At 40.6% G+C, this 13,179-nt stretch overlaps 1 protein-coding gene and 1 long non-coding RNA gene across 5 annotated transcripts in view; one reads left to right on the top strand and one right to left on the bottom strand.

Annotated features, from left to right (window-relative positions):
• The window catches only part of FRMD4A (FERM domain containing 4A), a 614,500-nt gene that overhangs the window by 85,540 nt on the left and 515,781 nt on the right, over positions 1-13,179 (top strand). The window lies entirely within an intron of this gene.
• On the bottom strand, positions 2,447-12,629 carry LOC122223883. Its single transcript, XR_006204553.1, has 3 exons — positions 11,936-12,629; positions 5,818-5,963; positions 2,447-3,253 (listed from the first exon to the last, which is right to left on the bottom strand). It is a non-coding gene; the product is annotated as an uncharacterized LOC122223883 (long non-coding RNA).

The following is a 13,179-nucleotide window of genomic DNA, read 5'->3' as shown; positions in this document are numbered from 1 at the left end:
GGCCTGACATGAGTTCAGTCAGTGCTGGTTTAGGATGCTTACAGAAGCTTCACGACAGAATCAAGAACCAGAAAGAAGGCAAGTGAATCGAACACAGATTCAGCAATCGTTTCTGGGAAAATGACCTCCTGAATGCAAATACTGGATCCATTGTAAGCAAACCTTCTGAGGATTCCTGTAAAAGGCACAGAGGTGAATGACTACATTGCAGAGCTCGTGAACAGACACCTAAGGTTTGAATAACTGGAACAACTGTCCTAATGTTATATTAATGGGTATTTGTGGCTTGGGATAAAATTTCCAGTGACAGTGTGCTACATCTCATACAACTGAGATGGAAATGAAAGTGACCAGTCGGGAGAAAGATGAACTGAAGGACTCCAAATGTGGCTGTAGAGAAAAAGAACACGTTGGTGAATAAATTATGTAATGATTCGTAAGACCAGAAAAAAGCAATATTTCTACAGTAATGTATAATTCAAATAGGATGTGATTTTAAATAGGTATGCGCGACTGAATTAATAAATTAAATTTTATAAGTCATATTTATTTTAGCTCCTGTCCTAAGAGTTTATGTAGTTAACTGGATAACAAGTGGTATTCAGAGGGTCTTTTCGTTGGGTAAGATGGGTCTCCTTACATCTGGCCGGTCTTAATTGGTTATCTAACTCGTAACGTTGCGTGAGAATACAAACGTGACCTTGATGAGGTGCTCGGCCCTCTGCCTGGCCCATAGCGCATGCTCATTTAACACCAGCTCACGTTATGGGGGGGGGGGGTCAGATAGCAGATGCCAACTCTGCACGAGCACCCACAGAGGGGCTGGGGGAGGGGAGACCAGGAAGCAAACTTGACTTACTTTTATCATTTGGTTTAGGGTAAGGTTTCACCATGTACTGTTGCCTGTTTCCAAAAGTAATTTTTTTTTTAAACTCATGAAAATGATGTTTCGTATGGGGACCCAAGAGAGCTTTCTGACTCCAGTGCCTAAGGTGTTGTCCCTGGGCTGATCAGCCTCCATACCTCAGCCCCCCACCCTCCTCCAGCACCACTACTCCTGACCCTATGAGCCTAAGAAAGGCTCATGACTTAACTTCCTCCTCAGGACACAACCTAAGCTCTTGTGCATCGTCTTTGACAAACTTGTCATGAGAATGAGCACAGGGGTTATCATCGTCCTCATGTTACACCTTGGGTGCTACGATGCTAAATCTTTTGTGCAAGATCCTGTAAAACGGTATAAGAGCTAGGAAGGTCTCTGCGTACCAAAGACTGTTCTTCTGGAAAGATAGTATGTATTTAGATGTTAATAAAGTGAGGCAGAGAAATCGTTTCTTTAATCTTTTTTTTTTTTTCCTGAGAGAGAGAGAGACAGAGACAGAGACAGAGTGTGAGCAGGAGAGAGACAGACAGAGAGGGAGGCACAGAATCCGAAGGAGGCTCCAGGCTCTGAGCTGTCAGCACCGACTGAGCCACTCAGGCGTCCCTTGTTTCTTTAATCTTTTTTTTTTTTTAAACGTTTATTTATTTTTGGGACAGAGAGAGACAGAGCATGAATGGGGGAGGGGCAGAGAGAAAGGGAGACACAGAATCGGAAGCAGGCTCCAGGCTCTGAGCCATCAGCCCAGAGCCTGACGTGGGGCTCGAACTCACAGACCGCGAGATCGTGACCTGAGCCGAAGTCGGACGCTCAACCGACTGAGCCACCCAGGCGCCCCTCTTGTTTCTTTAATCTTAAGGAGAAAGAACATTAGAGCCACTGAGGGGTTCCAGAAAATGACTCATAATGGTTCTTATTGGTCAAATGAGGCATGAATATTAAAGGAACATTATATTACAGTGAAAGAGAATCATAAGTCTGTGGTGTTTTAGCCTTAACTGCTTCACCTGAAAAATGGAGGCATAATATCTCCTTGCAGGGTCATTGTAGGATTAGAGATTATATATGTAAGGTGCTCAGTTCAGCATCAGGTTGTTTATTTGTTTTTATAGCAAAAATAGCCTAGGCTAAATAAACCACAGTAACAGTTTACTTTCCCTTTTAACGGTTTATGACTGCAAATATTTACACCTCGTATAGTATGTCTGCCCATACTTCTCACTTTATGCGTGCGTGGAATTTTGTCAGTGTTTGTGTGTCGCGGGAATGGAGGTGAAGTTCAGAGATGGTCATTTTTTTATTTGAGATTTTACTTGAGATGGATGTTTGATGCTACTTTCGTCACTGACCTGATTATACTTAGATTGCAGTCTCAGTACCAACTTTTCCCTTTCCCCCATTAAAAAAGAAAAAACTGTGGTAAAGTGCTCAAAACATGAAATTTACCATCATAACCATTTTTAAGTAATTAGTTCAGTCACATTAATTACATTCACACTGCTGTGCAACCATCACCACCATCCATCTTGTAGGGAAGGAGAATTTTTCCCTTCTTCCATTCTAGGTTCTTTGGCTAGTCTAATAATCAAATTGACATAAGACAGATTAACAGTAGAAAAATACGTTTTTATACCTATGGGAGCCCAGTAAAAATACGAGAGCCAAAGGGCAGATAGGTGATTGAGGCTCATATAACACTCTGAGCCAAGGAAACAGATAGGGGGTCTGGGGATATAAAGAGGAGGAAGGCCATTCACAGGAAGCCAGAGGATATGCAGACACGGTTCTTAGGTAAAGCTATCTCTGCTAATAACTTTCTTCCCGGTACAGGACACCTTTCTAATGTAAATTTAGACATGTGAGGGGTAGGAAAAGAGCCTTTCCTGAATCTGCTGGGGTTTGATCGCCTTCAGCTCACAGTAATCCTCATGCCGAAGACGCACATTTCTAGGGCGACAAATTCTTCTCCCCTGCAGTCCCATTTCAGGAAGCAGTGTCTCATTTCAAGAAGCGGTGATGCAGCAGGACTCCCAAAGTTAGGCCTATATTGTGCAAGCGACCAAGTAATTAATAAGAGACGTTTCTATAGGAACAAAAGAAAAACAAAGTTTTGAGTCCCAGGAGCTGCCGGTCGAGATTTCTAGATGTCAGGCTCGAGGCATCTTTAGATGGCGTGGGGTCAGGCAGTGGCAATCTGACGGATTTTCCTGGTTTGCAGTTTGAACGTCTCTGGTGATATTTTTGGGTACACCAGTAAAGTTCATGAGTAGCCCATCCAGGAGCAGGTGTGCAGAAGATTGGCTCAAGTGAGCGATTGTGGCTTCAGATTTTCTTTGAGGTTTGTATCATGTCATCTAGCTTCAGTTTACAGGGCTTCAGGAAAAAAAGGTAGTTTTAGTTGTCAGTGATTCCAAGTCAAAGGATTCCTAATCAAATTGGAAATGTTAGTTTGGAGATTTGTAGCTAGATGAGGAAACCAAAAGAATTGAGGATCCAGTCCAGTCTATAGGTAAACAGTAAAACCTCAAACACAATTAAGAGAACTTGAATCTAATATCCATACGTGGGTATTGTAGTTGCTGTTGAAACATTTTTTTCTCTCTATAATCGCCCTCATTCCTACCAGAGACAGCAGACTTAAAACTAATATGTTTACAAAGTAAGCCTAGTTTCTGTAAGTTTGGCCGGATTATTTCTAGAATAATAGAATAGTGATTGCAGCAAGAATAGTGATTGATCATATAGGCTCTTTTAAATCTGCTTTGCTGGAACTTTTCAGAAGGAATCACAAATTGAACTTTTAAAAATCTGTTGAGGGGTGCCTGGGTGGCTTAGTTGGTTAAACGTCTGACTCTTGATTTCTGCTCAGGTCGTGATCTCACGGTTTGTGAGATGAAGTCCTGCATTGAGCTCTGTGCTGGCAGCATGGAGAGAGGTTCTCTCTCTCTCTCTCTCTCTCTCTCTCTCTCTCTGCCCCCTCCCCTCAAAATTAACAAATGAACTTAAAAAGTCTCTCAAGTCTAGGAAGCCAAGCCAGGGAAAGTTGCAGACTTTCCCTGCAACACCTATAGATTTTGGTGAATTCCTCTTTTTTCCGAGACCCACAATATTCTGAGGTTCTTGCACCTGCCAGGAAGTCACCATTCTTACTCACCTTATTCACCTGGTTAGGCTGATAGGAATCCTATAAGCAAGTACTAGGATTTATTTTTTCTAAGAGGCTTTATTGGCTGTAAAAAGTCCATCTTAGTTCCTTAAAGTTGTCTGGCATATCTGATTTTATGTACATTACTGTCAGATATAACATACCAGTCATATTATATCAGTGGCAGTGTAACCAATCTTTCCAGTTGTGTCTTGTTACAAGGAGAACAGATTCTTCCTGAACTTATGCAAATAAATATATTGAACTAAGATTACACACTCACTAAGAGTTTCCAAATTCTGTAGGGATCAGGTAGGGAGAAAAATTATTTCATCTTTGTTCACATAAGTACACTTTAACAAATGGCTGTAAGTCATAATTAGCTTCAGAAAAAAAGAGAAAAGTGTTCTTTACATCTGGAAAAACAAAACATTAAAGAACCAGCAACGTTTTAAAGAAAAAGTCATAAAAACTATAATCATCATAGTTCATTTTGTCCCATTTAATTAATTCTTGTTGATCTTTCGTTAACAGCTTTATGAATCCAGTTTTTTCATAGGAGCTTCATAAGTTTTTACAGAGTGCAATGGTATGATCTTAAAGTGATCAGAAACCTGTACTTGGAATTCTTTCTTTGAGTCTCACTAAAGATCAAACACTTTTGCAAAAACATCAGAGTAAAGCAATAACTAAATGCTAAAAGACTTAACAATGGCCATGATTAAAGATCTGATGAGAATTCATTATAATATGGCTGACAAGGAAATTTGGTTATTTCTGTAATGTACAACATTTCAAGATAGTAACTAGAATTACAGGGGATAACATTCCAGGACATATCAGGTTTCTAGGCACTTTATACAATTTCTGGAACACTTTTATTAATAACGCTTACCCATACAATATAACCTAAGAATGTTTATCATCATTTATTTGACATTGCTTGCCACATGATTTAACATATCAAATAAGTCCAATTATTGTGTTGTTAGAAGGAGAAAGAACAAATATTTTGCAGTGTTCTAGGGACCCATCTGGCAAATCTCAAAGTTAGTTCCAGGTCAAACAGACTTCATTTAGAATTTGATTTGGGGATGTTTGTCGAATGTCAAAAGGCTTGGATACTTGGCTAAATAAGGATCACAGATGATTATGAGACAATCCTCAGTTATCTATTTAATCAAAGTGGCAATAAAATATTTCAAAGGCAAATACAAAAGGTTACATAGTCATAAGTAAAATCTAGCCCTTTTAATATTGAGAAGACTCAGTTCTTTTAAATAATCAAAGATCAGATGATGTCAACATGAAGCCCAGGAAATTACTTTGGTAAAACACAAAAGTTTTGTTTTCTAGACAGATTACTTAAGAAGTAAAGAAAAATATTTTATAATATATTATTATCAAGGGCAGACCAGTGGTACAAGGAAACTTTGTTCTTTTTGCAAGTGAAAGAAAATTATTATAGTTTTATGTAAGTACGCTACTGATTTTAAAGCCTAATTTTATAACCCTTGTAATACACTCAGTTTTAGCCAACTTGACCACACAGGGTAAGATGCTCTTTTTTCCCAACTTATTTGATTTTTTGCTTTATTTCTACCTTTCCCATTTTGAAATAACAAATTTTACTTTAGGACACATGTGCTTTCTTTTCTCTTAACAAAAATACATTTCCTTATTTCATATCTTTTCTTTGTCTAGAAACATACTTCTATCCCCTTTACATACACAATTCTTTCCCTTACTATTTTTGGTAGCTCTAATCACATATATTAATTGGAATACTTACCCCTTAGAACTGTTACACCAGCATTCTGTAGATTGAAGGTTTATGAATATATCTCATAATTTCTGGAAACACGTTTCTTCATAGCTCCATCCTTTAATGTGGCACAAGACATGCTTACGAATAGACCCAAATTTATCTTTAGTTTTCTGCAATAAGAAGGCCCAAATCCATAAGGCTATGTTCAGTAATTAATGTTTCAGTGTCTTATTTGGAAATGATCTAGATATTCAATGAATTTTGATGGGGTTTGGGGGTGATGGTGAGGGGATTCGGAGTTGACAGCCAAGAAAGAAGTCTTGAAGATGTCTTTGGTGCAAAAAGGTGTTTTTATTAAAGCACTGGGACAGGACCCCCATGGGCAGAAAGAGCTTCACTGGGTCATGACGGGTAACTGTTTATATATCTTCAGGTTGGGAGGGGGTTAGGGATAGAGTAAATTTCTAAGAAATTTTGGAAGCAAGGTTTCCAGGACCTTGAGGGGCTAGCTGCTGTTAGGAAAATGTCACTTATTACTGTTTAGTAAAACCTCAATCATGAGACCCTTCACATGTACATCAGGGGCCCATAAGCTTGGGGCATGATTGCCAGCATATATCTTGGGGGAGTTGAGATAAAGGAAGTCTCCAAAGGAATTTTTATATGTTAAAGTAGACTTACAGGATCCTGGGGGGTGAGGATAATGTTAAGCCAAGATTCCCTTTTGCCCCTAGACAAGTGTCATCATCCAGGCCGCTGAGCTCCTAGAGGGAGGTCACTCTGCCGGTCTCAGGGATTTGCCCGTGGGCTGTAGGCAGTAAGGGAATTTAATGTTTCATTTGCCTTAGTTTCCCATATTACCGTGGCAAGCACTTAAACCCCTTTCCTTTGTTCTTGGGTGGCCAGGAGTGTCCAAGGAATATCACACATATTCCACCTCCTTCATCAAATTTTCTATCACTTTATTTAACTTAGCGAAACTTTAAGGTTTCAAGTTACCAAAAAGATTTGAGAAACTATTTTAAGTACACATTTCATAAAAACATAATTTGCTAAAAAAGTTTACCTAAAAATTCTTGTCCCACTTACATCTAAATCATGTGCTTGGAACAGTTATATTTCGATTACCCATGAAACTTCATGAGACACGAGACAAAGTCAGCCGTCATCCCATTTTGCTGACGGATCCATAAGAGAGATAACATGAAGTTTATTAGCAAACCCAGGTGCTTATGTATCTGAATTATAATCAGTGTTGATAACGCTGAAGGCATACCTATTTTAATTAAACTAATGAACTTCTACCAGCTTTTATGTACCAAAGATTATCCCAGATTGTGTGGATTTGAAAAACATTTGGGTTTATATTTCTGGAAATTTTGGAATATCCAATTCTTATATAAGTACTTATTTGTTTTTAAGCCAATTAAATAGAGCCCTTTTACAAATTAATTTTGGCAAACCGAGACCCCCATAGCCACTGCCTTAACATTTTAGCCATGAGTCAGACGCAACAACACAAAACTCACCAGTTTACAAGAGAATAGTCATATCCAAATTTTATCTTGGCAGTTGGAATAAGTTAAGTTTACCTGTTGAGATGGCTGAAGCCCCATTTCCAAATACTACCCTCCCTCCTTGCTTTTCCCCCTGAAGGAAATAATGTCTCCAAAGTTTGCATTTCAATATTTGTTTTTTAATGTTCTACTTATTTTTGGGAGAGAAAGAGACAGAATACAGGTGGGGGAGGGGCAGAGAGAGAGAGGGAGACACAGAGTCCAAAGCAGGCTCCAGGCTCTGAGCTGTCAGCACAGAGCTCAATGCAGGGTTCAAACACGTGAACAATGAAATCATGACCTGAGCCGAAGTCAGATGCTTAACCAACTGAGCCACCCGGGTGCCCCTCCAAAGTTTGTATTTCAAAGAATGGCTCCTTGGTCCTAGAAAAGGGGAGTTTGAAAATCTAATTAAAAAGGCACAGAGAAAGTATCCAAGTTTTCTCCAAGATGTTTTTATAAAGGGACTATTTTCCTTTTATCAGAGGTCTAGAGTGGTTTAAATGTTAGCTTTTTTCTTAGCTTCAGGACAATTCTGTTTTTAATATCCCAGTATCAACAAGCATGTTTAGATGCATATGTGAAGTTAAGGGGACTGGTAAGGATGGACGAGATCGAATTGCCTCTAGAGTCACATTTCTGGTTTTGTAGAAATTGGTTATTTCCAGTTCCCCCCCACACAAAATTGAGTTGTAGCCCGAATGATATCCAAAGGCTGACCGGCCCATCCAACTACATTTCCTTTAATTTGCTTCTGTATCCCAGGAAGATTTCCAACAAGTATGGAAATTAAAAGATGTGTGTGTGTGTGTGTGTGTGTGTGTGTGTGTGTGTGTGTGTGTGTGTTCTAGAACTGTGGGATTTAATGCATTATGTCTTTTTTTTTTTTAAGTTTATTTATTTTTGAGAGAGACAGCAAGAGCATGACAGAGGAGGGGGCAGAGAGAGCGAAGCAGAGGATCTGAAGCAGAGCCCGACACGGGACTCAAACCCATAGACCATGAGATCATGGCCTGGGCCGAAGTCGGACACCTAACCGACTGAGCTACCCAGGCACCCCTAATGCGTATGTCTTTAAAGTATGTATAAAGTGTTTACCAAAAGTCTTCTGTTTGAATGTACATTCCAACCTTGGACTAGTTCAGCTTAGGGGGGAACCTCTGCCATGGCTTCTGTTTGCCCCTGAACATGAGCCTCCAGCTTAGAGATCTTTCCTGGTCATTTGTATGAGGGCCTGGGAGAGATTATGGCCCTCTGTTTTCTCTGTGAGAAAACAGGGTTTTTTCAAGGGGGCCGGCTGGCTTACCCGATAACTACCATATACTCATGGATGGGAACAATACCCCTTGATAGCCAATCTAGGTCCCTCTGAGTGGGGTTGTGAATGGCCACTAATCCTTTTAGCTCCTAACTTCGGTAGGATCTTCTGAAAGTGGAAGTAAAAAGACTTTATAATTTATAAGATGTGCTGCTGTCCAGGAGGCCTGAGTTCTTTGCAGTGGGGAATCTAAGTAAGATACATCTGCCAGGGACATTGTATAAGAAGGCCTGAAGCTGCCCGAGCCTGATTAGAGAGCCCTGGAAAGTTGGGAGAGTTACACAGAACAGCAAAATGAGCCCTACCCCCTGTCTGGGGTGTTTCTGCTAAATTCACTTCCCGACTTACAACATTTACATGAGCACACTGTATACTGTGACACTGGAGATTAGGCTGGAGTGTTCTGTGTAAATCTCACAGGGAAAGGGAAGTTGAAACAGGCAGATGGGGCCAGATTTTGAGAAGAGGAGTTTATCTTGGATTTTAATTTTTTGTTATAAGTCTGATTTCCGTCCTTTCATTTTGCTATCCCTAAGGCTAGCCATTATATTCCTTTGTGTCCACTTTTTAACTTGGTGTTTCCATAGGTACCAATAGGACAATTGTTTAGGATGGGACTGTCTGATATTTTTTTTAAGTATAGCCAATTCAAAGGATCCATCATCTGGCCATTGATGAGTAACATATTAATCTCAATAGCAACTCAGTCCAATAAGCCTTTTACAGCTTAGCCACAGACATAAGAGTGTCCCAAAAGAAGGTGCAAAAGACACAGTCCCCGTAGGAGCCAGAAAGTTGGCTCCCAAAGATAGTCTAAGAAAGTAAAGCCCTCCTTCTGCCTCCAGTCAGAGTTGCTAATCTGTGACCCTGGGAAGGCATGACTGGGATGGGGCTTTTCTCGTACTAATAAAACAACAAAGATCGAGATGACATAAGCCCCTTATGGACCAGGACCCCCTATGACAAGTTCCCCCGAGAGCTGGCATGGTGAACCAGAGAGAATTGTGCTTGGAACTTCATGTAGTTGAAGCCCAGGTGTACAAATACCTGATCGGGTCCTTGCTTTCGATTCTTTTGGGTGTATATATCCTTAAGGAGAATTGCTGGAGCCTATGGTCTATTTTTAATTTTTTGAGGAGGTGAAGTATTGTTTGCAATATTGCGTGCCACTTCACCTTCCCACCGACAATGTCCCTTTTACTCTTTGCTCCCTGGCTGGCCTCTCCATGAAGGGCTTGGGAACATTAGTTGCTTTTCTCACATTATCGTACAAAGGACAGGGTCCCCTCTTGCATCCCGTCTATCACGACTTAATTTGGCATTTATTGCCTCTTTATCTTTGTTTTACTTGGTAATTTTGTTCAGAGGTCATGGGCTAGAGGCTTAGGTGTAAATCCTTAAAAAGGACACGTGAACATGCAAGTTATCCTTTGTACATCTTTACTGGACTTTTGTCATTTTTTTATTACCGTTAATATACTACCTGTACCTATGGGCTATCTATCACTGAATTTCTCCAACATCCTTAGCAAGGACATGTCATAAATATTTGCAAAGCTAATATAGACATGCAGCCCCTTAGAGATTTGTGGGAGTAAAATTAATCTGGGGAATGTATTTGTTGTTTGGTTAGTGTCTGATTCTTAGGTGTACTAGATGTGTCTGACTACATGCTGTTATACTGGAATAAAAACGCTTGGGCAGTATAGTGAAATCTACAGATGGTCTCCTCCACCCGGTCTGCTCCCCATGACTCCGAATGATAATAAATATCACCAGTGGAGTTCCTCCCCCGTTTTCTCAGTATGATCTGTCCCTTTTGCTTTTGAAACGGTGGCGGTTTTCTCCACATCTCTTAGGTCCCCAAACCTGAGGGGGTTTTAATTTCCTAAGATTGTGTGTTTAGCCTGTGAGGAGAGGTACAGATGCCTTAAGGAGTAAGAGAACAGATAAAGCAACAAGTTCTCCAGGGTTCTTTCTGATCGTCCCTTCTAGAGTCAGGCTCTTCTCCACCAGCATTGTCTTGGCATGTGGCAGCCCCCTCCTACCTGTGTGCTTACTAGCATTCCAAGACAAGCAGCGTGGTGTTGAAGCAAGCTTAGGGAGCCAAAGACTTTCCACCTATGGCCTTGCTTCCTAAGTCAGCCAGAATCCTACATGGGTGCTCCCGGAGTCCTCAGGAAGCCGTCTTCCCATCGAAACGGGCAGAGAGGCACCTACAAGTGGCATAGCTCTGTGATTTTATTTTATTTTTGCAATTTCTGTTCCTCATACCACCCCTGTTTAATTCTCCATTGATTTTTTTTTTTGAAAGGAGAAACAAATCCCCTCCAGTACTCTGTAGAAGGCGATTACGATCACTGCTGAGGAATAAAGTAATTTTAATGTAAATCATATAAACTCTGAATGTAAGTATCTGAACTGATAGGGTCCTTCAAACCATTGCATTTTTTTTGTATTTCCACTCTTGGGAATGGAAGACTTTTTAAAAACCGAGACTTAAAAACAAACTCATCATTGCAATCTCTCTTATGCTAAGTAGGAATCTTAATTATCGTTGAATAATCAGCCTCGCCTAAATCTAAAGGTTATCCTAAAACCGCTGACAGTAGCAAAAAGCCTAGTAGTTCTTTCGAATGACAGGTTCAGATAGTTCCAACTGAGTCGCTATGGAGTTGTTCAGTACAAAGAGCTCAGGTCAAAGGAGAGTTTTGTTTGATATATTCTTTTTTCTCTGAATGGGGACTGACTGCCTATTTTATAAATATGGTGACATGGAATTAAAGTTTATATTATCTGGCCGTTTTATTATAGGCTGCTTTTAATATAGGCTCTTTTTTAGGGCTCTTTTATCATATACTTTGAAAGCACATCTTTTGGTGGGAGATATTCTGTGCTAATTAAACCAGCAGAAATCTATGTAGACTGAATTAATAGCCAATGAAACTGGGGTAACTGCTTCTTCGTTTGCAAAATGCTGAGCCATTAGGAGGATCAATCAGTAGGGGGTGGTGTAATCCACAAACACAGACATGCATGTGAATGCAGAGTTGTTCCTTTTTTTTTTTTTTTTCCGTTTTGAAATGCATTAAGAGAAAAAAGCATCCCAGTGGGGGCTTAATAAAGGACTTTTTTCTTCTTTTTTTACCTTTTATTTTTATACCAGGCTTCACAGTTTGGACACCACTGTGAAGTCAACATTGTGAATATTAAGCAGGAAAGGGAATGAGGCCAAGCTGTTACCTGGTTGTAAGAATCAGATACGAACCTTTTTTCCATTGCCTGTGTGGAAGGTGTGATATGCTCAGAATGACCATTTTGATCTTGTTCAATCGGCAAATTTAGTAATAATGGTTAAGTCTTATGCAAGCACGAGGGGGGTTATAACTGGCATGGATTTATGATGGGGTTCTAATCTCCAGGGCATAAACTTGAACCTCCCTCAGGAGACCAAAGCTGTCCTGTTGCCCGGCATTAAACTAAACACGCTGGTGTTGCCCCTAACAACAGTTGCTAGGAGACCTTTGCCAGCATGTGGAGGGGAGGGAATCACTGCTGATCATGGCACTATTTATCATCATACACCAGCAGTCTTGTTTAGGGAAAGGCCTGACACACACTGACTGTGCCACATGATAGAAATATCATACACACGCTGGGAACGGAAAGCATCTGGAAAAGGTCTGAGAAATCAGACATAGTTGTCGTGTGACTGGTATCTCATCCTGTGTGGTTTCTGACTGTGACTGCCAACACGGCATCAGTTGTATGACAGTATTAGATTTACTGTGTGACCATCCTGCCTCTGCTGGGGGAGGCTTGGAAGGGATGGGGAGGGGGAGTGGGCAAGAAATCATGACGATATTGTTGCTCTGTCCGTATTAGGATTGTAACTCTGGTAAAAATCAACACCTACCCTATATTATCAGTGGACAGCCCAAGTAAGGATATATTTGGAGCCTTCTCTAAATCATGACATGATTTGATTTATAGATCGTCAAATATCTCATGATGTAACTCACTTTCTGAGGCGCAAAGGGCCCCTACTCCAGACTAGTTCCTCGTGTGAAGGTATTACATGCATTCTAGCACGGCACCACTGTTCATGGAACGGATGAGCTCGACCCAATCAGAGCCCGAGCGGGTGTTCCCAGGAAAGCACGCCACTCTTTGAGTTGAGCGACTGCTTGGAACATCATCTTTGTTTTCTGTTCTCTATCCCTGTGGCCAGTCTGTGCAATCACAGCTTGGGCTGGGATTCATGTGGTTGGAGTAGTTACACTGCAGACCAATAGAAACCTGCCTGACCCCACCCACCCTACTTTTATCAGCTTTAAAGGAGCAATTCTCAACAAGACGTTTTCTTTTCCTTTTTTCCAATTAAAAAGCCATTTTTAATGATAGCACATTAAGGTGGTGCATACATTTATTAATGCCTGTAGTGTTCCACTACCAAATAGCATCCCTGCTCTCGAGGCTTCAACTCTTAAATGATCCAGCGATGTTACCACC

The sequence above is a fragment of the Panthera leo genome, chromosome B4 (assembly GCF_018350215.1).
Source record: "Panthera leo isolate Ple1 chromosome B4, P.leo_Ple1_pat1.1, whole genome shotgun sequence".
Lineage (NCBI taxonomy): Eukaryota > Metazoa > Chordata > Mammalia > Carnivora > Felidae > Panthera > Panthera leo.
This window is presented reverse-complemented; position numbering and strand designations above follow the sequence as displayed.